The sequence below is a fragment of the Cicer arietinum genome, chromosome 7 (assembly GCF_000331145.2).
Source record: "Cicer arietinum cultivar CDC Frontier isolate Library 1 chromosome 7, Cicar.CDCFrontier_v2.0, whole genome shotgun sequence".
NCBI lineage: Eukaryota > Viridiplantae > Streptophyta > Magnoliopsida > Fabales > Fabaceae > Cicer > Cicer arietinum.
Genome location: NC_021166.2, coordinates 48,645,227 through 48,654,711, shown reverse-complemented (window position 1 = coordinate 48,654,711; position 9,485 = coordinate 48,645,227).

The following is a 9,485-nucleotide window of genomic DNA, read 5'->3' as shown; positions in this document are numbered from 1 at the left end:
CCATACCCATGAATTGGTGTTTCAATTCTGACCATTTTTGCATTTTCGAAAATTATTACCATTCTCGGTGGTAAAGTCTTTTTGCAAACCGTTTCTGTCAATTAAAAATACTTTGCAAATTATGTTAATTCAATGCAATTAATAGGTAATTGACTAAGAATTTTGACTAGTATTTTCCAATATCAAGAACAGAGGCAATATTTGCCTGTATCAGAGTCTAATATGGAACCCTTCATATTCTACCAAAGTTACATCTTCAGAACATGCACAATATCCAGAATCATTGGCCTTCATTAAAGGCGTTGACATTTTCTGATGCATTGACTTTTTGTAGGTGTGTTATCTTTTTTGTCATTGTCATTGACTTTTTTAAGAGGCAATTGAAGGTGCAAACACGAAAAAGGGGTTGAATTGTGCTTGAAGAAGTTGATAACTTTTTCATTATTTAATCAGGGTTGTTCAAACTTGATGATTTATAAAACTAAGGAGTGTAGGAATAAAATGACATAAGGAATCTATCTTGGTTCACCACTACGCTATATCTAGTCCCTTCACACAAAATGATTTAATCTACTTAGTCAACAATTTGAATTACAAAGAACCTGACCATCCAAGGAAGTCTTCTTAAACAACCTTACAACCCCAGACTTTTAAGGAACACATACACCTTGACTCTACCAGTCAAGTCTTCTCCACACAATTTGACATCCTCAAATTGTTGAAGGCACACTAACACCACTATAGGGTTTGAATACAAAAGTTTGGAACTTGAGTAGTTAATTCTAACAAGCTAATTATAATAATGAGTATCGCATTCTAAAAATAACACTTAGAAATTATTTCTCAATCGAACAAGTATTTCTCTCTTTGAACTCTAAGATAAATTTGGAATTTTGAGCTTGAGTTCTTCTACTCTTTTCTGATTTATCAATGATCTTCTTCTTCAGCCTTGCTAATCTGTTTATAAATAAAACTAAGGCTTCAATTTAATTCTTGTTTAATTATGAATTGTATCTCCATTCCTAACTTGGTCAATAATGATCTTATTCAAAAATAATTATGAACAACATGTTTTTTTGATAATATGTTCTCTATCCAATTCTTAATTTCTAAATCCAATATGAACAATTCTTCTAGATCGATTATGTTCGTATTTTGTTCAGATTGAGTTTGTAAATTCTTCAGATTGGATGCGGTTGAAACATTGTAAGAAGAATGTGTTTCTTGGACATCGTAGATTTTTACCTTATAGTCATCAGTATCGTGGGTGGAGAAATGCATTCAATGGAAAATCAGAGGAAGGTAAAGCTCCTTTAGCACCGACTGGATATCAAATACTTGAAAAAGTACAAGGTTTGACCAATAAATTTGGCAAACCTTTTGCGGGAGAGCTGGTGAAAACTGGGTGGAAGAAAAAGTCAATTTTCTTTGAATGGCCATATTGGAAGTCATTGTATATAAGACATTTCCTCGATGTGATGCATATTGAAAAAAATGTATTGGATAGTGTTATTGGTATGTTACTCAATGTTCCAGGAAAGTCTAAAGATGACATCAACGCAAGATTGAACTTGGTCGATATGGGAATAAGAAATGAATTGGCTCCAGTAAAGAAAGGAAATCGCACGTATCTACCTCCAGCCGCTCATACTCTATCTAGAAAGGAAAAAATTGTTTTATGTAAATTTCTACACGAAGTTAAAGTTCCAGAAGGATACTCTTCGAACATTAAAAATTTGGTTTGTATGAAAGACCTCAAGTTAAAAGGTTTGAAGACCCATGATTGTCATATTATAATGGAGCATTTGCTACCAATAGGTATACGTTCCATTTTACCTGAAAAAGTTCGACTAGCCTTAACTAGATTATGTTTCTTCTTCAGGGAAATTTGTAGTAAAGTGATCGACCCTCAGAAATTACCGACATTGCAGAGGGAAATTGTTGTTACTTTGTGTGAGCTTGAAATGTATTTCCCACCATCGTTTTTTGATATAATGGTTCACCTTACTGTTCATCTGGTTAAGGAGACACAACTTTGTGGGCCAGCTTATATGAGATGGATGTATCCGATAGAACGATATATGAAAATATTAAAAGGGTACGTAAAAAGTAGAAGTCGACCAGAAGGTTGTATTGCTGAACGATACATTGTTGAAGAGGCTGCTGAATTTTGTACTGAATATCTGTCCAATGTTGAATCCATAGGGCTTCCCATGTCTCGTCATTCGGGAAGACTATCAGGAGAAGGGATAACTGGAAGGAGACTACTGACTATATCAAGGACAGAATGGGAGCAGGCACAATTGTATGTTCTGCACAATGATGATGAGGTTCAACCGTATGTTACAATACACATTGATCAGTTATCTCGTTTGAACATGAATAGGAATCAAAATTGGATAACTCGAGAGCACAATCGAAGTTTTGTAACATGGTTAAAAAATCACATAATGTCAAAATTTGATATAGACCCCGGATCAATTTCAAATAGATTGAGGTGGCTAGCAAATGGTCCGAGCTTACATGTCTTTTCTTACACTGGTTATGTTATTAACGGCTACACATTTTATACCAAAGAACAAGATGATCAGACCACTATGCAAAATAGTGGAGTCACTCTCGTAGCTGAAGCGATGCATGTCTCAAGTGCAAAAGACAAAAACCCAATATATGCAAATCTATCATATTTTGGGGTTATCGAGCGCATATGGGAGTTAGACTACACAATGTTTCGTGTTCCCATATTTGGTTGCAAGTGGGTCGATAATAATAATGGCGTTCGGATTGATGAGTCAGGATTCTTGCTTGTCGATTTTAATAGGGTGGGATACAAAGACGAGCCTTTTATTTTAGCGTCGCAAGCTCAACAAGTGTTTTATGTCACTGATCCTTCTAATGATAAATGGTCTGTTGTCCTATCGACCAATAAAATAAGTGATGATAACAATAATGATGAAGATGTTGGTAATGATCTTTTATTTGCAACATCACAACAACCACATGAAATTGATTCAACTGATGATGGTTTATATCTTAGAGATGATCATGATGAGGGAATTTGGATTAATCCATCGTTTCGTATTGTAAATGGACAAACAAATGTGAATGTCACCAGGAAAAGAAGAAGGGCATCTTAATGTATATATATGTTTAATTGTTTTATATAAGCTATGCATGTAATCTGAACTGTGTTATTGTAAATATGCATGTAATCTGAATTGAGTGTTTTATACTAAGTTCTGATTAATTTATTTTCTGATTAATTTATTTTCTGCTTATATTTAGCTTGATTTGAGTGTTTTATACCAAGTTCATGTAACAATGAGTGTTTTATATTTAGCTTGATTTACATGAACTGAACTGAATATAAATTAGTAATTTACATGAACTGAACTGAACTGAATAGAGAGATTCTCTTTTGCTCAGTGCATATATATATATAGATTCTTCAGAATACTCATTTCTAATAATTCATCATCTCCTAAAGTATTGTGATAAAGACAATGATAACAATATTTTTAATCCAATAAACAATGATAAAAATGTTTTTAATGTCATCCCAACCCAAATAAACCAAACACAAAAATAAAATAAAGAGACATTTTACAGCGCTTATCTTAAAAAGCGCTGTAAAAGATCCTTTTAAAAATAAAATAATGAGTGTTTTATACCTTTTACAGCGCTTTTCACACAAAGCGCTGTAAACGACTCTTTTGAAAGTGAGTAAAAAAGACATTTTACAGCGCTTATTTGACAAAGCGCTGTAAAAAAGCTTTAAAAATAATATTCATCAGACACCTAATTTCTTCAAACACCTTGTACGCATCATGGGAATCCAAAAAACATCAGAAGCGCTGTAAAATACTGTTTTAAAAATAAAATAAAGAGACCTTTTACAGCGCTTATTTGAACAAGCGTTGTAAAAGGGTTTTATATATAACATAATAAAACAATGAGGTCTTTTACAACGCTTATTGGGAAAAGCGCTGTAAAAGAGCCTTTTAAAAAATTAAATAAGGACGCCTTTTAGAGCAGTAACTGCTTCAGTTTCCTCTTCATTACGTAAACTTCACTATCATCTCAACCTTCATCGTTCTTCTCTTCTTTTGCAAACCCTATCATCCCGTCCATTACGAACCTTATTTCCACGATCATCTCCTTCATTTCGAACCTTATTTCCATTCAAGATCATCTCTCCCATTTCACACAATATATTTCCATTGAAATACGTAACCCTCATTATGTATTTCTTCAATACCGTATTTTTGTGAACCATATTTCTGTGAACTTTCTGCGTTCTCTCTTTTCTTCACATTTCATCTTTCTTCGAACCACTATTCAGGTATTGAAGTTATTAATTTTTTGTAATCATTAAAATGCATGTTGAGCTTATTTAAGATATACTGATACATGTTGAGCTTATTTATAATAATGCATGATGCATGTTGAGCTTGTTGGTGTTATACTAAACTGCATGTTGAACTTGTTGTAGTTAAATGGATACAAACAAAGATATAGAATGTCAAAATGAAGAAGTTGGCACCTCTAAGACTTATGAAAAAGAAGTCAAACGTGGTGCAACTATCATGCAAAAAGTCATTAAAGCAAGGAATAATGGTATTAAATTTGAGGTATATTATACTCTGTTTGCTGTGTGTTTTTTTATCTATTTTTAGGGTTTAGGGCATGTACTTACTATATGAGTTTATTAGGTTGGCTGGAATGAGAGTGGTCAGCCAATTGACCCCAACAGCTCTATGTTTGTAAGCTATATTGGGGCTGTTGTTCGTCAAAATGTCCCAATTACAATTGACAATTGGAGAGATAAGGCGTTGAAGGATGCCAAAGATATTATATGGAATGACATTCAAGTAAATTTTTTTATCCACTCTTTTGTCATTTATAATTTTTTTTGGTAAAATACTTTACTTATAATTTTTTTCATTGCAGACGACTTTTGTTCTTGATGAGGGTCGAAAGTCTTATGTTTTGAGAGTTGCTGGAAAGATCCATCGTGGATTTAGATCCCATCTCTAAAATTTCTATCTAAAAGATAGAGAAGGAAACACAAGTGCTGAACCTCCAAAAATATATCAACATTATATATCAAATGATGAACGGAGAGCATTTGTTTCCAAACGTTCTGACCCCGCGTTTGTCGTAAGTGATTAATTTATTAGCATTTGTGTTTTATTATTCATATTTGTAGCGTATTTTAAATTTTTACATAATTGCTATTTTTTTATATAGAATATTAGTAAGGAAAATCGCGAACGGGCAAGCAATCCAAAACACCCATACAAGAAATCACGTATGGGATATGCACGCCTTGATCAACAACTTGTAAGTAATTAAACATCACTTTTAAATAATGAAGTAATTTGTATTATAAACTACAGTGTGTAACTAATTTGTATTATTTTCTTTATGATTTTAACGAATAGAGAAAAGATACCCAAACCGATCAACCCTTGGGTCGTCATATCTTATGGAAGGAAGCGCGTGTTAACAAAGACGAAGTGGTTGATAATGAAAATGTCAAAAAAGTTGTAGAACTTTGTGTAAGTATATTATCACTTTAATATTTTTTAATATTGTATTTTAAAAATGCTATTGAACTTATCTTTTTAATGTTACATGTAATTTAGGAGATTATTGAACAAAGTTCTGAAAATCCGGAGGGCAACAAGGATACTTGCAAGGACATTCTTGGTAAAGTGTTTAATGTCCCTGAGTATTCCGGGTGAGTTAGGGGGAAAGGATTTGGCGTAACTCCCAAAAGCTTTTTTCCTCAAGAGAAGCGCCAAAAACCTTCCAACGAGGAAGTATTAGAGAAGCTCAGAATCCTATCAGAGCAAGTGGCACTCTTGGTGAATACGAATAAAGACAAGCAACTTTCGGATCAGCTCCAACCTGAAATACAAATGGAGAGTGAAACCGCGAGTTGCAACTTCGGTTTGAAAAGTATTCCCGAGGTAATTAATTACTTACTTGCTTATGTAATTACTTATGTATTAAACAAACTTATATATTAACCGTACTTATGTTTTAACTATTGATTTAGGGTGTCACTACATGTGTCCTATACTTGTCCTCGCCTACTCAACGGAAGGTGGGAAAAGGAAAATTGTACAATACTTCGGGAGAAGTATTGCATAATATTCCGATCCCCGCGGGCCATGTCAAAGTATCGCCTACTATTGCTTTTGAACCAACTGCACCGTTGCCCATACCGGACAACGATGGAGATATGCAGTTATTAGGCGACGCTATTGGTAGTTACGTGGCATGGCCCACAAACCTTGTTGCCCTCGAAAAAAAGATTCCCATAAACAAATCAGTTACATCTCCCGAAAAGGTTTGTCACATTTACTGCCTAAGGTTTGTCATTTTTTCAGATTCAATAAACTAACATTTTACCTCATTTTTGTAGGTCCAAATAAATAAACCACCCCTACAGCCAAAAAAAGGCAGCAAACCTCAAAAATTGGAGGTTAATAGAGCTGCTAAATCACAAAGGCCGGAGAGTAATAAAGCTGCCAAACTTGCAGCAACAAAAAAACTGGATCGGGGAAAATCGGTCGCTGCTGCTGCTGCTCCTAATAAAAGTCAGCCACGCCTTGGTAAATACGGGGTGTGTCTTGACATCCAAATAAAAAGGAACATGGGCAGCAGCAACGATTCGTGCATCCTACACATGAATAAAGATATATTTGGAGATGAGTATGTTGAATATCTCGAAAAGGAGCACATATACGAACTTCTCGAACATAAGGAGCTCAGTGCTACTGTAATGAGCTTGTACATAAGGTAAAAAGATACTTTTAATTGCATTTATTGGTAATTAATTAAATGTATTGGTAATTAATCTAGTTTAAAATTTTCATTGAAGGTTTTTGTACGAGAAGGTCGTGTGCATGAGGAAATTGTCAAATAAATACTCATTCTTGTCTCCGCATAAGATGTCGATGTGGAAACTCGATCCAGACAATGTAAAGAAATACATTGTAGATATGTTTTTAGGAAAGATAGAAAATGATAAATTGTTCTTGGCACCATATAATTCAGGGTACGTAATTTTATCTTTTTTAATTGATGAGAATTTAATTTATTAGTTGTGTATAAACAAAATTGCTTAACCAATTTTTTGTTGTTGTAGGGCACATTGGGTGCTATTTGCAATCAATGCGGTCTCTGAAGTTATATACTATTTGGATCCCGTGCACGGCGATTACACCAATCACCCCAGAATAAAGAATATGCTCGACACGTAAGTAATATTCATTTATTTCTTACATATATATATAACGTGTTTGTTCATGCTCTAATAATCACATTTATTCATTCGATAGTGCCTTAAAAGTTTATCGAGCTCAAAGAGGTGCTAAAGTGTCGAAGCAGAAGTCGAATAACATTACATGGATCTCAATAAAGTGCCCTCGTCAAACAAATAACATCGACTGTGGGTACTACATATTGAGATTCATGAAGGAGATTGTTGAGAAGAATAAAACTATTATCCCAGAAACGGTACGGTATTTGCATTATATGATTTTCATATATAAATTATCTATATATTTGATACTAACTTAATATAATATGTTCAATTTTTATATTGCAGTACTTTGACAATTCCAGTCCATCATATTCTGAGGAAGATCTGATGGAATTAAAGGAAGACTGGTGTCAGTATGTGCTTGACATGCAAATTATTTGATTTTCTGGGAAATAGCTTGCTGCTGGGCAAGGGATCTGAATATTATATGGTAGCTAGTGCATATAATGTATATTCTGTTAGTTATTATATGTAAATGATCATAGGACACAATATATGAACATGCATATGGATCTGAATGTAGTTTAGGTTGTAAATTAGGTTATATATATATGTATCTGAATGTAGTTAATTAGGTTGTAAATTAGGTTGTATATATGTATCTGAATGTAGTTAATTAGGTTGTAAATTAGGTTGTATATATGTATCTGAATGTAGTTAATTAGGTTGTAAATTAGGTTGTATATATGTATCTGAATGTAGTTAATTAGGTTGTAAATTAGGTTGTATATATGTATCTGAATGTAGTTAATTAGGTTGTAAATTAGGTTGTATATATGTATCTGAATGTAGTTAATTAGGTTGTAAATTAGGTTATATATATGTATCTGAATGTAGTTAATTAGGTTGTAAATTACAGAGTTACAGAGTTACATATATGTTAATTAAGTTACAGAGTTCTGTTTTCTGTTCTAGTGATTGTGTGAACTGCTTATGGTATTTGAATATGTTTTGTTGTTGTGTGCACTGATTGTGAACTGATTTTGGATCAAAATAATTTTGGATACAAAGATAAAAGACAGCGCTTTATAAAAAAAATGCCATAAAAAGCTAAAAAGCGCTTTTCATTTCAAATATTTAATTTACAGCGTTTAAAAAAAAACACATTTTACAGCGCTTTTTTTAGAAAGCGTTGTAAAATGTTGTTGAAAAGCGCTATAATGGTGTACATTTTATAGCGCTTTATTGAGAAAGCGCTGTAAAATGTACAACAAAAGTGTTGTAAAATGCAGACCCATAATTTCATATAATGGGTGTGCATTTTACAGCGCTTTTGTTAACAAGCGCTCTAAAAGCAGACCCATAACTCATATAATGGGTGTGCATTTTACAGCGCTTTTTTGAAAAAGCGCTGTAAAATGTGCATAACAAGCGCACGTTATATTTACATGTTTTATAGCGCTTTTTTAAAAGCGCTGTTGTATCTTTTACAGCGCTCGATTCTGTAAGACCCATAATTTTAAAGTACACGTTATGTATTTATTGTGTTTTGGATTTTGGCCCTGAGGCTTTTTAGCCAAAATTAATAATATTATGGAGTGTATAGGATCAAAAAGTTATTTTGACCCCGTTTAGATTTACTCGTCGATAAATAAATTTAAATTAAGTGCGGTAAATCCTTTTCGGAGAATTTAATGCGTTACGGGTAAAAAGGTGATTTAACAAATATCTAGATATTTTGAGATATTTGTTAAGTTATATTTAATATATATATGTATATGTGGGTTTGCTTGGTGAGAATAGAAAGACAAATATCTAGATATTTTGAGATATTTGTTAAGTTATATTTAATATATATATATATATGTTTGCTTTGAGAGAATAGAAAGAAAGGAAATTAGAAGGAAGGAAAAGGAAAAGAAAAGGTTATATAAAGGAAAGAAGGAAATAGAAAGGAAGGAAAAACAAAGAAAGGAAAAAGGAAGGAAGGAAAACTGATTTTTCCATCTTCTTCCTCGTTAAGAATGGGGAATCTCTTAATGTCTCGGTTACTTAATATTTTGTTTTGAAAACCGTTTAAGTTAACTGGACGTTAAGGAGGGGGAATCTCTTAATGTCTCGGTTACTTAACATTTTGTTTTGAAAACCGTTTAAGTTAACTGGGCGTTAAGAATGGGGAATCTCTTAATGTCTCGGTTACTTATTATTT